General features: G+C 38.7%; 1 protein-coding gene across 7 annotated transcripts in view; it reads left to right on the plus strand.

Moving 5' to 3' along the window:
• NFIB (nuclear factor I B) overlaps window positions 1-14283 on the plus strand; it is a 319107-nt gene that overhangs the window by 48557 nt on the left and 256267 nt on the right. The window lies entirely within an intron of this gene.

Genomic DNA, 14283 nt, shown 5'->3' on the forward strand with positions numbered 1-14283 from the left:
TGAATGTCACATGATCCATAGTGAGTCCCATCTTTGGGTGCCAAATTGTTGGAAGAAATGTTCATCTGGGTTCAGTTCCAAGTGGAGAGAAAGACACTAGAAGCATGGAGGCTGTTTGGAAAGATGGCTTAATGGTGAACAGGACCGCATGGTTTGAAGTCCTGGAAAATTGAATACATGGAGAGAGAGAGAGAGACAGAGAGGGAGGGAGGGAGGGAGAGAGAGATACTCTCTCTTGGGCTTTGAATTTGCTTCCTGTTTCTGAGGCAAGGGCATGTATTCTGATTGGTTGTCAGACTCCATGAGGCCATGCAGGGGTAACTTTGTAGGCTATCTTGAGTCCCAAGCTTGGTTGAACCTTGCTGAGTGATGCAATCATCCCAGGTGCCATGTGATGAGATGGGTAGAAGGCTAATCCTATTATGTCCTGAGGGTGAAAATTTTTGTTTTGTCGATAAGCTGGCTCAGCCTTTTCTCTTGTAGATAGGTTGGCATCAAAATATCTGCTGGGGGGCCAGGGAGCTGGGGTTCTAAGTTTATGTCATTAGAAACATGTTTCTCCTTTAGGGAAAATATAATATTCTGCCTTTTTAAATATTTTCTAGAATATGTCATTCTTCTAGGAGAAGGGTGGGTGCTAACTTTCTATAAATGCTTATTTTATTTTAAAATATATATTATACTTGGAATTTTCTAGGGCAGGAAATATCTCTTTTGCCAGTCACTTGAAATCAAAGAACACAGTATACCTCCTATAGCAGAGATTTCTCACCTTGAAATATTTTATCAAATATAATTAATTAATGGGTATTTTCATTCTAGCAACCTTTATTTGCTTTTTATAACAGAGTGCACAGTACTTCCAAATTCTTATCTAATTGCTTGCTGCTAAAGACCGAGCACATTTTCACCATCGTACAGTATATCTCCCAAGCTAAACAACTACTACAGCTTTGTGACAGTCATCACCACCCAAGTGGTAACTAATATTCAAGTAGCGCTTCCACTTGAAGTGAAAGTCAAGACATAATTTATTTTGAGTGTTTCTATAGCACCTCATACTGCTGCCTCAATTAAAAGGGAGACAGAGCATGCATGTGTATGTGATATGCAAAACTCAAAGTTCCACGATGTTTTCTCAAAATAATAAAATTCCTGTAAAAATAAGAAAATCACTTGTCACAAATAATCTTGCTGGTCTCTTTGTAGCAAAATTCTACACTATTGTTACATCTCTAATTTTCCAACAGTGTTACAGGATGCTTAGAAATAATAATTGCATTTTTTTCCCTTACATCTCCACAACGTGAGAAACATGGTCTCCAACACCACCAACTTTGCTGCCCTGTCACAACGACACTTATCTTCTAATGGAATCTTGTATGTTTGTACTTTCAGCAATAACATGATACCTGCCAGCTGTAGCACGTTATTGCTCATGCTCAGTGCTAGAAAACTTTGCTCAAAAACCTTGACTGTCTGCCAGAAGACAGTATTGCTTCCATGTGATGCTTAAAAACACAAGAAATGTGAGGGTTACAGAAAGAGATCGTTGCTGCCTGCAACACAACCTTTCTTTGGCTGCCACAAAGGTTGAGTATAAAGTTACACGATCGTCCTAGGATCTCCAATTATTTGCCTTTAGCAACTATTTCTGCATAAATGTTTAGTTGTTATCTTTCCATTCAACATTTTTCCTGTGCTCCCAGGATTTATGAATTTATATTCTTAGGAATAGGGGGGAATATAATTAATTTGATAATCATATGGCAACAGAATATAATTAATTTGATAATCATATGGCAATAGCTCAAAGAAAAGAAGATTTACCTCATACATGCCTACTACAGGTATTTTAATTTATTTAGAACAGTGTTAGCTGGGGAATTCTGGGAATTGATGATGCCCATACCTCTTATTGTTGCCAAATTTGATTTAGACCAGGTTCAATCAAGATTCAGGACTGGGCATAAAATGGAACTGACATTGTTCTGGAACAATGGAACTGCTGGATAAGCTTTGTTACAACCGACATAGGAATAGGGTATCCCTAACTGTCCTACTTGAGTTCTCAGTGGTCTTTGTTATTCAGCTCTGGTACCTTCTGTCCACAAGCAACGGTCATTGGGAGGCAACTGTTTCTCAGAAGTTCTATCAGACTAGTAGTTTCAGATGAAGTGATTGAGGCAGAGAAGTCAATCCTATAAATGGAATGTCTCAGAAATTAGTTCTCTTACTTGCTTGTTAAATGTATACAGTGTGTTATGTGCATGTGTGTGTGTGTGTGTGTGTGTATTAATCTACAGTGACCAAGCATAAATGTGTACTCTAATGCCTAATTTAATATTTAACTAAATTTCTACCACTTTGTTTATAATACAAAAATGCTTTGCTGCTCGTATCTTCCTCATCCCACGTTTCCTTATCTACAGGCTTAAAAAAGGCTAACAGCTTCCCCTCTGAATGCTGTCTTACCCAGAGTTCCAGCATCTGAATCATGTGCCGTTTTCTAGAATTTAGGACTGAGTTTTCTTTTTGATGGAATTTTTGGTAGGTCCTTCTTCTTCTGCTTCAGTTGACTTAGGTTCTTCTCCCTGGTTGTGGATCTTCTGGCTTCTGGTTCTGACAGCTGATGTTTCCTCTGCTCCACACTTTGAGCTGGTGCCTCTCCCTCCAAGAGGGCATCTTCTGCCAAACCTAGAAGAACCTTTTCCTTTCTTCACTCCACCCCCTGTGGCTTCTCTTGTCATTCTTTCTTTTGAAACCTATCTGCAAGCTTGCAAATGATACTTAGGACTTTTAAATGTTGGCCTCTTTCTTGCCAAGCACCCACATGCCTAAACCGAGTAACTGTCAATCAGATCAGTGCAGGGGTGTCAGGGGGAAGCTTGACAGTCCCAGTGAACATTTCTCAAATTCAGGTAAGCTCTTCCTTTCGCAATGCATGGTGGTCAGGGGTGGGATTCTACTGGTTCAGCCTGGTTTGGGCGAACCAGCATGTCCAAAGATCAGCTGTGAGCAGCTGTTGGGCCTACTGGCCCAGCTCCGGTCTGTGCCTTATTTCCGGGTTTTTCAGCTCAGCTGATTCACGTAGCACATTAGATTGTCACATGGCAGCTGTTTTATACACAGGGCTTGCAGCAAAAGGCGAGTTGTAAATGCTGAACGCACACACACATGTGAATCACGCGCTCACCAAACCGGTAGTTACACCAGTTGAATCCCACCCCTGATGGTAGTGTATTACAGTGGTAATAGATACAGATAGTGAATGTTTCTGGGGGATAGTTTATAAAGCAATCAAAGCTATAAGGCAAAATTGCACCAGAGACTTCAAAAGTGAAGCACTAGCAGTGATTAATACCATCTGATTCAAAATTGAGCTGAAATTAATTGATAATACAGTTTGGAATCAGACGATTGGAAAGTGCAACCTGGAGAAAAGGAGAATCGATGACACACTTACCTGATGAGGCTAAACACAGGGAATGATTGTTTTATTTATGTCTGTGAGGAAGATTAAACAATAATCACACCCTTCAGGTAGGCCTCAATCAGCAAACTGAAGTTATGAATAATTATAATTATAATAATGTAAGAATAAAAAAATACAAATATCATTAAATCCTAGGAAGAGCCTTATGCCTTATTAAGAAAGAAAGGTAGAATATCAAGGTAATACTCGTGCGCTGTGATTAGTCTCTGTGTGTACATGCTAAGCCTTTCAATTCTCTATAATGTAAAAAGAAATGACATGTTACATTTTAAAGCAATTTCCATGTTCAAACATCTGTTTTACTGATGGTCATTTTGGGTGCCTGTAGTGGAAGAGCCCAATATGGGTATCATTTAGTCTTAATCTCATAGCTTCAGGAACTATACTGGCCATTTTTTTTAGACTCTTCTGCATGGGTGCCTAACCATGAAAACTTTAAGAGCTGTGGACATGGCTGGCTAAGGAATTCTGGGAATTGAAGTCCAAAGGTTGGACACCTCTGCCCTAAACCAAATTCTTGAGCCAGATTCTTTTGTTGCCTTTGAACATATTTAAATTTCTACATGCAAAGAGGTTTATGAACTTTCTGGTAGGTTGCAATCTATGTTACGAAGTGCTACATGTTAAAGTATCTTGCCTAGGAATCTCAGATAACTAAGTCTAGCGATGGTATAAATATTCTTTCTGGTATATGACAGGGAATTCTGTTTCTAACATGACTGGGTTTCATATCCACCTGCAGCTTTGAAGCAAACTTTTCTGAGGTAAAACTTTATCTGTTTCTTTATTGTAGATTTATATTCCGCCTTTCCCTCTTAAAGAACAGTTGAAAGCAGTGAATTAAAGAATGAAATATAGAATCACATTAACCACTGCATGGTTTTGTGCAGACCGCAGTGTGCTCATGTGTCACCTCTCCTGCAGGAGCTGCTTTGATTGCTGATTTGCTTCCAGTGGAATTTAAGGTGCTGGTTGTTACCTTTAAAGCCCTTCATGATTTGCAACCAGGTTATCTCTTGCCAGTCACATTACCTGACTCACTAGAGTGGAGAGGCAAAAAATATTGAGGTCCCATCCCCTAAGGAGGTCCCTCTGGCGGGACCCAGAAGAAAGGCCTTCTCTGTAGTGGCTCCCTCCCTCTGAAACATGAGCCCTCCAGAAATTAGATCGCTCCCACGCAGACACTCTTTCATAAGACCCTGAAGACGTGGTTTTGCGGGTGGGCCTGAGGAACTCGGAGTGGGATGGAGCCCATTAAATGGTTGTTTTGTGTGTGTCTTTGTCACCGAAGGAGGGTAGGGGGTTATTTTATTATTATTATTTACTAGTTATTATTTTTATTTTTTCTATATTGTGTTTTTATTATGTGTAAGTCGCCTAGAGATGCTGTGAGCAGAGCAGGCAGCTGTATAAATTATCTAAAATAAAATAAATAAATAAAACAAACAAACAAATGAAAGGCCAGTTTGTAAGTCACTTTTTTCAGTGCTGTTGTGACTTTGAAATGTTGTAAGTCAAGGGCCATTTGTCCATAACTAGGAATAGACCATGTTTTTGGCAGATCTTGGATGGGTAGATAACATTATCCATAAATCAGTAGTGGGGAGGGCTCCTCTGAAGGTCAAGGCCATGCCTGCTTGCCTGCTTGCCTTCTTTCTTCTTTCTTCCTCGTTGGTTTAACTCCCTGTTAATGTTAAGAATCTCCTTTTTCCTCCCTTAGGAATCCTTCTGTGTGAACAATCTAAGTCCTGAATGGTGACCTTGTGACATGATTGCAACATTAAATTGGGCTGAATATTTTGTTATTGGAAGTCTGATGATGTGGCTCTGGCTGGAACTTTCTGTTAAAGCTTTTAAATTAAAAACAAACAAAGGCTTCTCCCCAGGGACCTTTTAGGAGCAGTAACTACAGAGCGATTTGCTTTTCTGCTGCTGTTTAACGACACTTCTGAACCACAAATTCTCATAGCAAGCCACAATTTTGTATTCAAGATTATTCCTATGTGGTGCATGCAACAAGAACACTGGGGAAGCACGCTTGTTTCTTCAGTATCTTTACACGGCACGCTAGAAACTTATCAATACGTTTTGGCAGTAAAAACGAAGCTGGCTTAAATTGTTCATAGCCAGCTAAAATGCACTTTGTGAAAACCCAGGTGTAGGGAAAATAGAAAAACACCAGGAAATAGCAGCCAAGCATGCTTTAGCCTGCAAAGTCAGGCAAATGACAATTTAAGGACTGTTTATCTTTGGATACTTGATATACTTCTAGACCACATGTTCTGCTTATTTGACAAACTTGAATTTGAGAATGAATATGACCATTAGTAAGAAGAACCATTTCCAAAAGGCGTCTCCTCAGAAAGGAATAAAATGTTTTATTCGTGTTCATGTGCGACTGCTGAAGATAAAAGAAGCAATGGCCATCAAGAAGTGACATAGAACATACATGGATTGTCTACATTTTAAATGTGAATTGATTAACAGTTATTTTTTATTTTCAGGCATGTATATTATTTCCATGTGTTTTCTTATTGAACCACTTATACATTTAAATACTCATCATTTTAACTATTTCCCTCCTGGTTCTCTGTCAAAAAAACCCATCGTTTTACTCCTGTATGCTGTAAATCATAAATGTTTCAGTATGGAACTTATATGAACATACCTAAAAGTTAAAAGTCACTTTGAGAATTGGAAGGGTGATACCTAAATATGACAAATAAATACATTGAAAGGTAATCATAATGGACTCTTGCAAACAATGTTTTATATTTTTGAAATAAGTTACAAAATTATGGGGTACAATGCTACCATTTTTAATAATATTTTTTTCAGATATAAAGAATATAATACAAAGAGGCATGAGCTTAAAATACTTAGATATATGAAACTATCAGTCTGAGGTGGAGGTCAAGAAGCAAATCTTGGATCTCCTTATATATTAAATATTTGTGTACTACAGACCATGCAAGCCATAAAAATTAGCCTTTAAAGAAACAGGAGTTTTAAAGATATTTTCAGAATTTTTTTTTCTTCCTTCCTTTTGCTTCTTTGTCCATCCTCCGTCTCTGAGGTTTCTCCCATTTGAAAAGAGAGAATATGACTGGTTTTTCCCAATGCAGATCTTCAAAGCCAGCACAAATAAATGGCCAAGATGTCTTCTTCATGCTGGAAGAGATCTACTGCCTAAACTGACTCTCCATTGGTTGATAAGAAAACCCAATGAAGTTGATGGATTTCTTACATTCAGCCAATGGAATTTCTCCTGTTCACATTTTTTAAAACAGCGATCCCCAACCTTTGCAGCTTGATAGCATGGCTAGGGCAGGGAAAGGGGAACTGGCCTGCCCATGTGTTCGTGCGCGCATGCAGTCCTTGTGCGAATGGTGGGCCAGTAACCCACCTGCACAGCTCAACCTCTGCGAGGCACAGACTGGTGTGCATGATTGCCCGCCAGCCCATTGCTTGCACAAGTTGAGCTGCATGTGCGCACACATAATCTGGTCAACCACTCGCAGGGGCCAATTCCGAACAGGCCACAGGCTGGTAGTGGGTCGTGGCCCAAAGGTTGGGAACCCCTGTTTTAAAGCATAAGTAGAAAACACATTTTGCAGCTTAAAGGATCCTATAAGGAGAAATAGGCTCTTAAGATACATGTTTGAATACAAACATCCTCCAGGACAGTGATGGGATTCAAAGATTTTTACTACCGGTTCTGTGGGCATGACTTGGTGGGCGTGGCAGAGGAAGGATACTGCAAAATCTCTATTTCCTCCCCACCCCATAACCTGTTTTCCAGCTCTGTTCTCCTGTGCAGAGCAACAAAACAGCTGGGACTCAGGTGGCAGAGAATAGATGGGGGCAGGGCCAGTGAGAGGTGATCTTTGCTGATTCTCCAAACTACTCAGCATTTTCCCTACTGTTACTCTAGAACTGGTCAGAATACCGCCTCTGCTACAGGACCAATGATTTGTCTTTGACTGGACTCCAGCTTGAAGTAAACCACCTTCAGTGACTGCCTGGTTAGTTTAGTTCTGAACGTCTTGTGTATTGTCTGCTTTTAATTCCCAGGGTTCACGCTTGAAACTAATACTCTTAAGACTTGAAGGGTTATTAAACTGAAGTTGCTTAAAAGCCACTCTGAAACTTAAAAAAAGGGAGAACCTCTATTTTACAAGTGAACAATGTTACTATAAAGAAAGGGTCATGTGGAGGTCAGCTTTACAAGTTTTTAAGGCCAGTATTTGGGAGGACACAGAAGACTTCAATAGTATCAGCTTTACGAAGTTTCTCAGCTCTCTGTTTAGCCTGAAAGCTCCATTCATACAAAGTGTTTCTCCTTTTCCTTGTGCCTGATCCATGGGGAGGGAAAGGTAGAAAGTATTTAGTTTCACTAAAGTTGTCAATATTGTCATGAGTGTCGTCATGCTACTTTTAATAACTGCTTTGGCGGGGGAGGCTTTTGAATGGATGCATTTTATTTCCATTTCATGTCCTTGAACATATTTTCACATGAAGGTACCCTGCAGTGCACAGCCTGATGCTATGCTCCCTAAAGATGTCAAGATATGTTTTTAATTGCTGACAGCAGTTTTTCCAGCATAGATACTTCATCTGAAGAACCATAAATAGGAGAGGGTGTAGCACAGGAAACGAGAAAACAAAACCTTCATTGCTGTATTTAGTAGAGGGGCGAAGAGGAGGTTTATTGGATAGCAATTTTAGAAATAAACGTAAGGTCAAGAGTTCTCCCAATTTTCATTTGTAAATGTTAAAATAGGTGGCAGTCTGTTGAACCTTCTATTATGTATTAATACAAAAGCAGGATCCCATTCCTTTCAGGAGGGTTGCATATTTAGCAGAATTATACCAAACAATGTCAAACTTATATTTGAGCGAAACATTTAGCAATATCTGTCTATCTGTCGGTCTCCATCCATCCGTTTCTCTATCTGTATCATCTGTCCATCTATTTATTATTTAATTGTTATGCGGGGGGTGGAATCACAAGCTGGTTTCTTATAAGGATAAAATAATGGTAAAATAATTCTGTCTAAAGTGACAGTCTGTGACTGATACAGGTAATCTCTACGTTTGATAAATGCATTCATAAAGTAAAATATATCAAAACTATATCACCGCTGCAACTTTGGATCTCCAGGGGAAAATTGTTGAGAAAAGGATAGAGTGGCACTCCACCATCCTGGCACTATTATAAATGGCTGCTTGTTGTCTGCTTAACTTATATATGACAGCAAAGTTCATTCGGCAGGTAGAAACATAATTTGAAAATAGATCCAGCTGAAAGGAGTAGATTTTTCTAAGTGACTAATGCAGTCTAATAATGGAATATGATACACCTCCTCCTTGGAAAAAGCTTCATGGAATTCAAAGGGCTAGATATCTTAGCCTTGTTACAAATCAGTGATTCATATCCAACCCCGCCACACAGACACAGAATTTAGGTTTGGAAGGGACCTAGTCCTATTGTCAGCCCCGCCAGAATTCATTATTTAAACCTTATTGTTTGGGCAAGCATTCAACCAATCAGAAATATTTTCCTCTCTGATCTGAATTTGTTAAAAAAGAAAGAAGCTTTTTGTGGGGAGGGGGTGGAATTAGAGACAGATTCTTAATTCTCTATTGGTGTCTCAGGCAAGACCATTATTTTCTAAGCAAATCACTGAATAAAATATTTGAAAGGAAGTGCCAAAGATACATGTCCAAGTTACATGCACCATGTGTCGGATTTTGCTTTGCTGTTGGTGTACCACCCGCTCTGTTTCTTGCTGATTAACGCCCTGCCATTTCAAACCCCCCCCCCCCTTTGACTAAGCTCTTGACAAAACCCCTTCAGGTTGTCAGAGCATCTGCTGCGACTCTCCTCTAGGGAGGGATTGGAATTAAATTGTGATAAACCAACTAATCAGAATACATTATGGAATTTGAACAAAACACATCTTGCTACATCATCACTAAGCTTTAAGATCATAATATTATGGCACAATAATTATGTAAACTAGTTTTTATTTTGGAGGGAAAGGACATGAAGATTGCAAAGCAGGCGTTCCAGACTACTCATATGGAGCTGCCAAGAAAGGCTGGGCCAGATGGATTTATCTGTTCATTGCCCCTGGATTGATCTGGCTGCCTTTTTGCTCCTGTATATACAGGAAGACAGAGGAAACATAGAAAAAAAAATAAAGCTGCCTGGAAAAAAAGAAAGAGAGAGACAAAGAGAGAGAAAGAGAGAGAGAGAGAGAGAGAAGTACAATAAAATAAATAAATCTACTCAGTACAACAGTGTTTCTTAACCTCAGCAACTTTATGATGCGTGGACTTCAACTCTCAAAATTCCCCATTGCTAGCTGGGAATTGAAGTCCACACATGGTAAAGTTGCTGAGGTAGGGAAACACTGCATAGAAAACATGAGGACATTTCCTCAGGTGGTTTGTTGTTCTGATTCTTTTGTCAGAAGTAGTTCAGGTTGCATAACTGACACATTGCCTTGCCACAGATCAGAAAAATGGAGGTGGAAGGGGAAGGACCATCTACCTATCATATGCTGGCTTTTTACGATCTATGATTCTGTTCTCCTTTATCTGTCCCTGTATTTCAAGCAATCTTTCCTCAGCTTTGTTCAAAAAGTCCTTTCCCCCCTCTTGCTATCCTCTTCTTAATTTTTAAAATCTTATTTTTAGTAGTGGAATACAAACAGCGTCCTCTCTCTACCATCTTTCATTCTTCCTCATGCTGGATATGTTTATTTATTGAAGATTTATTTATTTAAAGGGTTACACTGGAGATTTCAGAAAGTCAAGTTGGTTGTCTCCAAGAAAAATAAAAACTCACAGCAATAGGACCATCCTTCCCTACCACTATAACCCTCATTAAAACAGCACCCATTCCTCCAAAAACTTAATCCAATTTCAAAAAGAGATGTAACCCCTGAAATAATCCCAGCTTCTCATTTTTAGCCTCAGAATAGACCAGGGGTCCCCAAACTTGGCAACTTTAAGACTTGTGGACTTCAATTCCCAGAAGCCACAAGTCTTAAAGTTGCCAAGTTTGGAGACCTCTGGAATAGACAATGGGCTCAAATCCCCATAAGTATCAAGTTTTACAAGTTTGAACCCTCAAACTTGTATTGTTCAAACTTGATACTTATGGAGAGATCATATGCAACTCAACAAAAATTTTGCTATCAAATTTTGGTCAATAATTTAAAGTTAAACCTGTGATTTGATACAGTGGGGAAGAGAAAAGAAGGATCGGTGTATAAGAAAGTGTGATGGGAAAATGTTGTGTCCTGGAGCCATGTACTTTTTGCTTTGGCCTCCCTATTTTTCCTTTATCCTGCCTCATTCCACACACTTCATGATGTCATCAATCCAACACAAACCACATTGGTTCTGTAACTTCTGTTGCTGAATTATACGGTTAAAAAAAAAAGAGGAATATGAACAAAGAACAAGCCAAAACCATCTAATGTTATGTTTTTCAAGAGATTGAGAAAACATTTTTCTTTGATACCACCATGAAAAGACCCTTAAAAATTGCTCTTTTCCATAATACAGTCTACAGAATACATTTTTCCTTCATTCACACTTAAACAGTTAAGCCAGGGCCTCAGATTTGGTATTATCTTTTCTGGTATGTAATACACAACTGCAACTAAATTTTGGATGAATGCCCAGATTTAGGTGACTAAAGCCTCTGCTAAAAGCTATGGAAGTTGTAGGCTACCACCTAGGTTTTCTCTTGGCAACTGCAGATTGATTAACTAGTGACAGTTTTGGACTTTGATCACAAGCATTTGAAGAGAAACATTGCAGTAGACTTCCCTCCATCTTTTTACCCACAATTGGAAAAATGTTTATATAGTGATTCCCTTGTGCTTGTTAATGGTAGCGAAACTTTCCCTCTTTTACAGAGAGAGAGGGGGGTGGGGAATTACTGGAGAATTTGGATGGAAAAATGCTCATGTGTTATCTATTATTTTTCTTGCTGGATTTAAGGAACCTAATGTCCATTCCTGATCTCTGTTTGCTACAGTTCAGTTTGTTTTGTGTGTCTGCAGAAAGGAGAAGAAAGTTCTTAATGGAGTTGGTGCGTGTGTATTCAAAATACAATACTGGTTAAGGGACAACTGTCTGGACCACCCGTTGTGGGTTGATAGGCAAGGAAGGATAGTTATATTATAACTTTGTGCCTTGTATGTAGAGCAACAGATTGTTATAAAAGCATGCCATTTCCATTTCCCTTCTCAAATATTTTGTTTTGATGAACAAATTCACACATCGTTTATGACAATGGGCAAGCTGAGGATATAATCGGAATCTCCCACTGGATCTCTAAATGCTATGAAAGCTGGAAAAGATTTCAGACTGATCTGTGCTGCACTAATACGCAAAATGAATTCCTGGACTGCATGTTAGTGTTTTGACTTTCGTTTTAGATTGTTGTAGACTTAGTTTGTAATCACAGAAGGAAGGGAGAGGGAAATAGATTTGGAAAGCCTGAGCACAAGCTGTGATACATGAGTCTCAGAGGTGGCGTTCAGCAGGTTCTGACCAGTTCTGGAGAACTGGTAGCGGAAATTTTGAGTAGTTCGGAGAACTGGTAGCGGAAATTTTGAGTAGTTTGGAAACTACTCAGAATTGATGGGGATGGGGCCATTTCTGACTGGCCCCGTCCCCATCAATTCTCTGCCTTCCAAGTCCCAGCTGATCGGCTGGGTCTTCTTTTGTTGCCCTGCACAGGAGAACAGACTGGAAAGCAGGTTAGTGGGGTGGGGAGGGAATGGGATTTTACAGTATCCTTCCCCTGCCACACCCACCAAATCACACCATGCTCACCAAGCCACACCCACAGAACCGGCAGTAAAAAATTTTGAATCCCACCACTAATGAGTCTCCTTATTATGTGTCTACAATTGGCAAAACTATTTCTTGAACAAAGATGAACATTGGCATTACCTTATCCATGTGGAAGGCCTTGTCAGCATTAGGCCATGTTATTTCTTCAATGTAAATGTTAGTGCAGTTGCCTGATGAATTTTTCACTTGAAAAAGAGCATCAAATCCTGGCACTAAAATAACAAAACAAAAATACTTTCCACCTGGTTATAGGACACACTGTGGGAGGCTATGCAATAAGTTACAATTAGTCATGTAGGATCAGCAAAGAATGTTTAAGACCTTTAGAGCCTTAGTTGCATTACACTAGAAACTGTCTTGGTTTATATATGTATCTTGTGCTAATGGGCTATTTTTAAACAATTAAGCTTTGATATATTGTAGTATTTATATGAATAATTTACACTCAATACAGAAGTCTCATAATATGGTAATTGTATAAAGCAGGGGTCTCCAACCTTGGCAACTTTAAGACTTGTGGACTTCAACTCCCACAATTCCTCAGCCAGCAAAGACCCCTGGTATAAAGGAACAGAGTAATGTGAGAATCTGAAACATGTTAATAATAGGATATTATTGTTATACCCGTTGAATTGCACCACTGCCCAGTCCTTCTTTTTTCTAGACGAGCTAGACCCAATTCCTGCAATTGTTTGTTGTATATTTTAGTCTTCAAGCCTTTAATCATCCTAGTTTTTCTTTTTCTTTTTATATTATATATTTCATTAAAGTCTTATCTATTTTATTTTAAGTTGTCTAGTGTTACATATCCAAGATGGGCAGCTGTATAAATGGAATAAGTAAGTAAACAAACAAACAAACAAATAAATAAGGAATTATCCTACTGATGTGTGGTTTGGTTCTTATTACAATGCATCATTATTGAGAATTGTGAATGCCAGTATAAATACTGGAACAGTTCCTATGTCACCTATAGTTTTAATTTCAATTAATTTGAAATTGGCTCTGCTGTTTGAAGGTCAGCAGACTGTGACTGTATTATACTAATGTTAAATGGGCATCTGCAATTGTTCTTTTAGGGGAGGTGGGGTAAGGGCTATAGGTATTTTCCAGATTCAGAACAGCTTGCTAAAGCATAATATGACAACATCAAATTAAAAAAAAGAATGAGGAAACATAACAGTTCTTTAAAATGCAGATTGTTGTTTTTAGAAACCTTGTATCACACATAAAGATTATAAATACATTTTATTAGCATAATACCAGACAATCAATACATCTGTGGTTACCTGGATGTAGCCTTTTTTGCTATTTTTTTTAGCACACATTCAATTTCTTTCTGGGGGAAAAAGGCAGTTATGATTGTTGAGAATTGTGAATGCTAACATAAATACTAGGACAGTTCCTATGTCACCTATAGTTTAAATTTCGATTAATTTGAAATTGCTGGGTTTGCTGACTTTCTACTTTATTTTAAATCAACAAGTAAAAAGTAAAGGGCATTATTAAATATGCAGGGAATTATATTAACTACATTCAAATAATTTACTTAAATTATATCATATTTAGTTTTTTGCTCTGAGCCCATCTATTTTTTGGGGAAATTCCCCCCTCCAAACTCTGATATCAAAGGCCAACTATACCCTCAGCTTGGGGAAAAATAGCAATGTATGGCCTGGGGAAGCCATAATTTTATGACTGTTTTGGCTGGTTTTGCTTGTGGAAAGGGAATTTCACGAAGGCAGTAGTGTCACAAAAAAGAGGAAAAGCCCAAGGGGAACATCAGGTCAGCCAGAAAACAAACTTACATAGGAAAAGGAATCAAATAAAAAGTATTAAAGAATCCCTATAGACAAAAGCCTAAGTAATTAAGAAAACTAGACAAATAGGAAAAGGAAACAAAA

The sequence above is a fragment of the Pseudonaja textilis genome, chromosome 2 (genome assembly GCF_049901715.1).
Source record: "Pseudonaja textilis isolate UNSWEBS1 chromosome 2, rPseTex1.2, whole genome shotgun sequence".
In the NCBI taxonomy this organism is placed as follows: domain Eukaryota; kingdom Metazoa; phylum Chordata; class Lepidosauria; order Squamata; family Elapidae; genus Pseudonaja; species Pseudonaja textilis.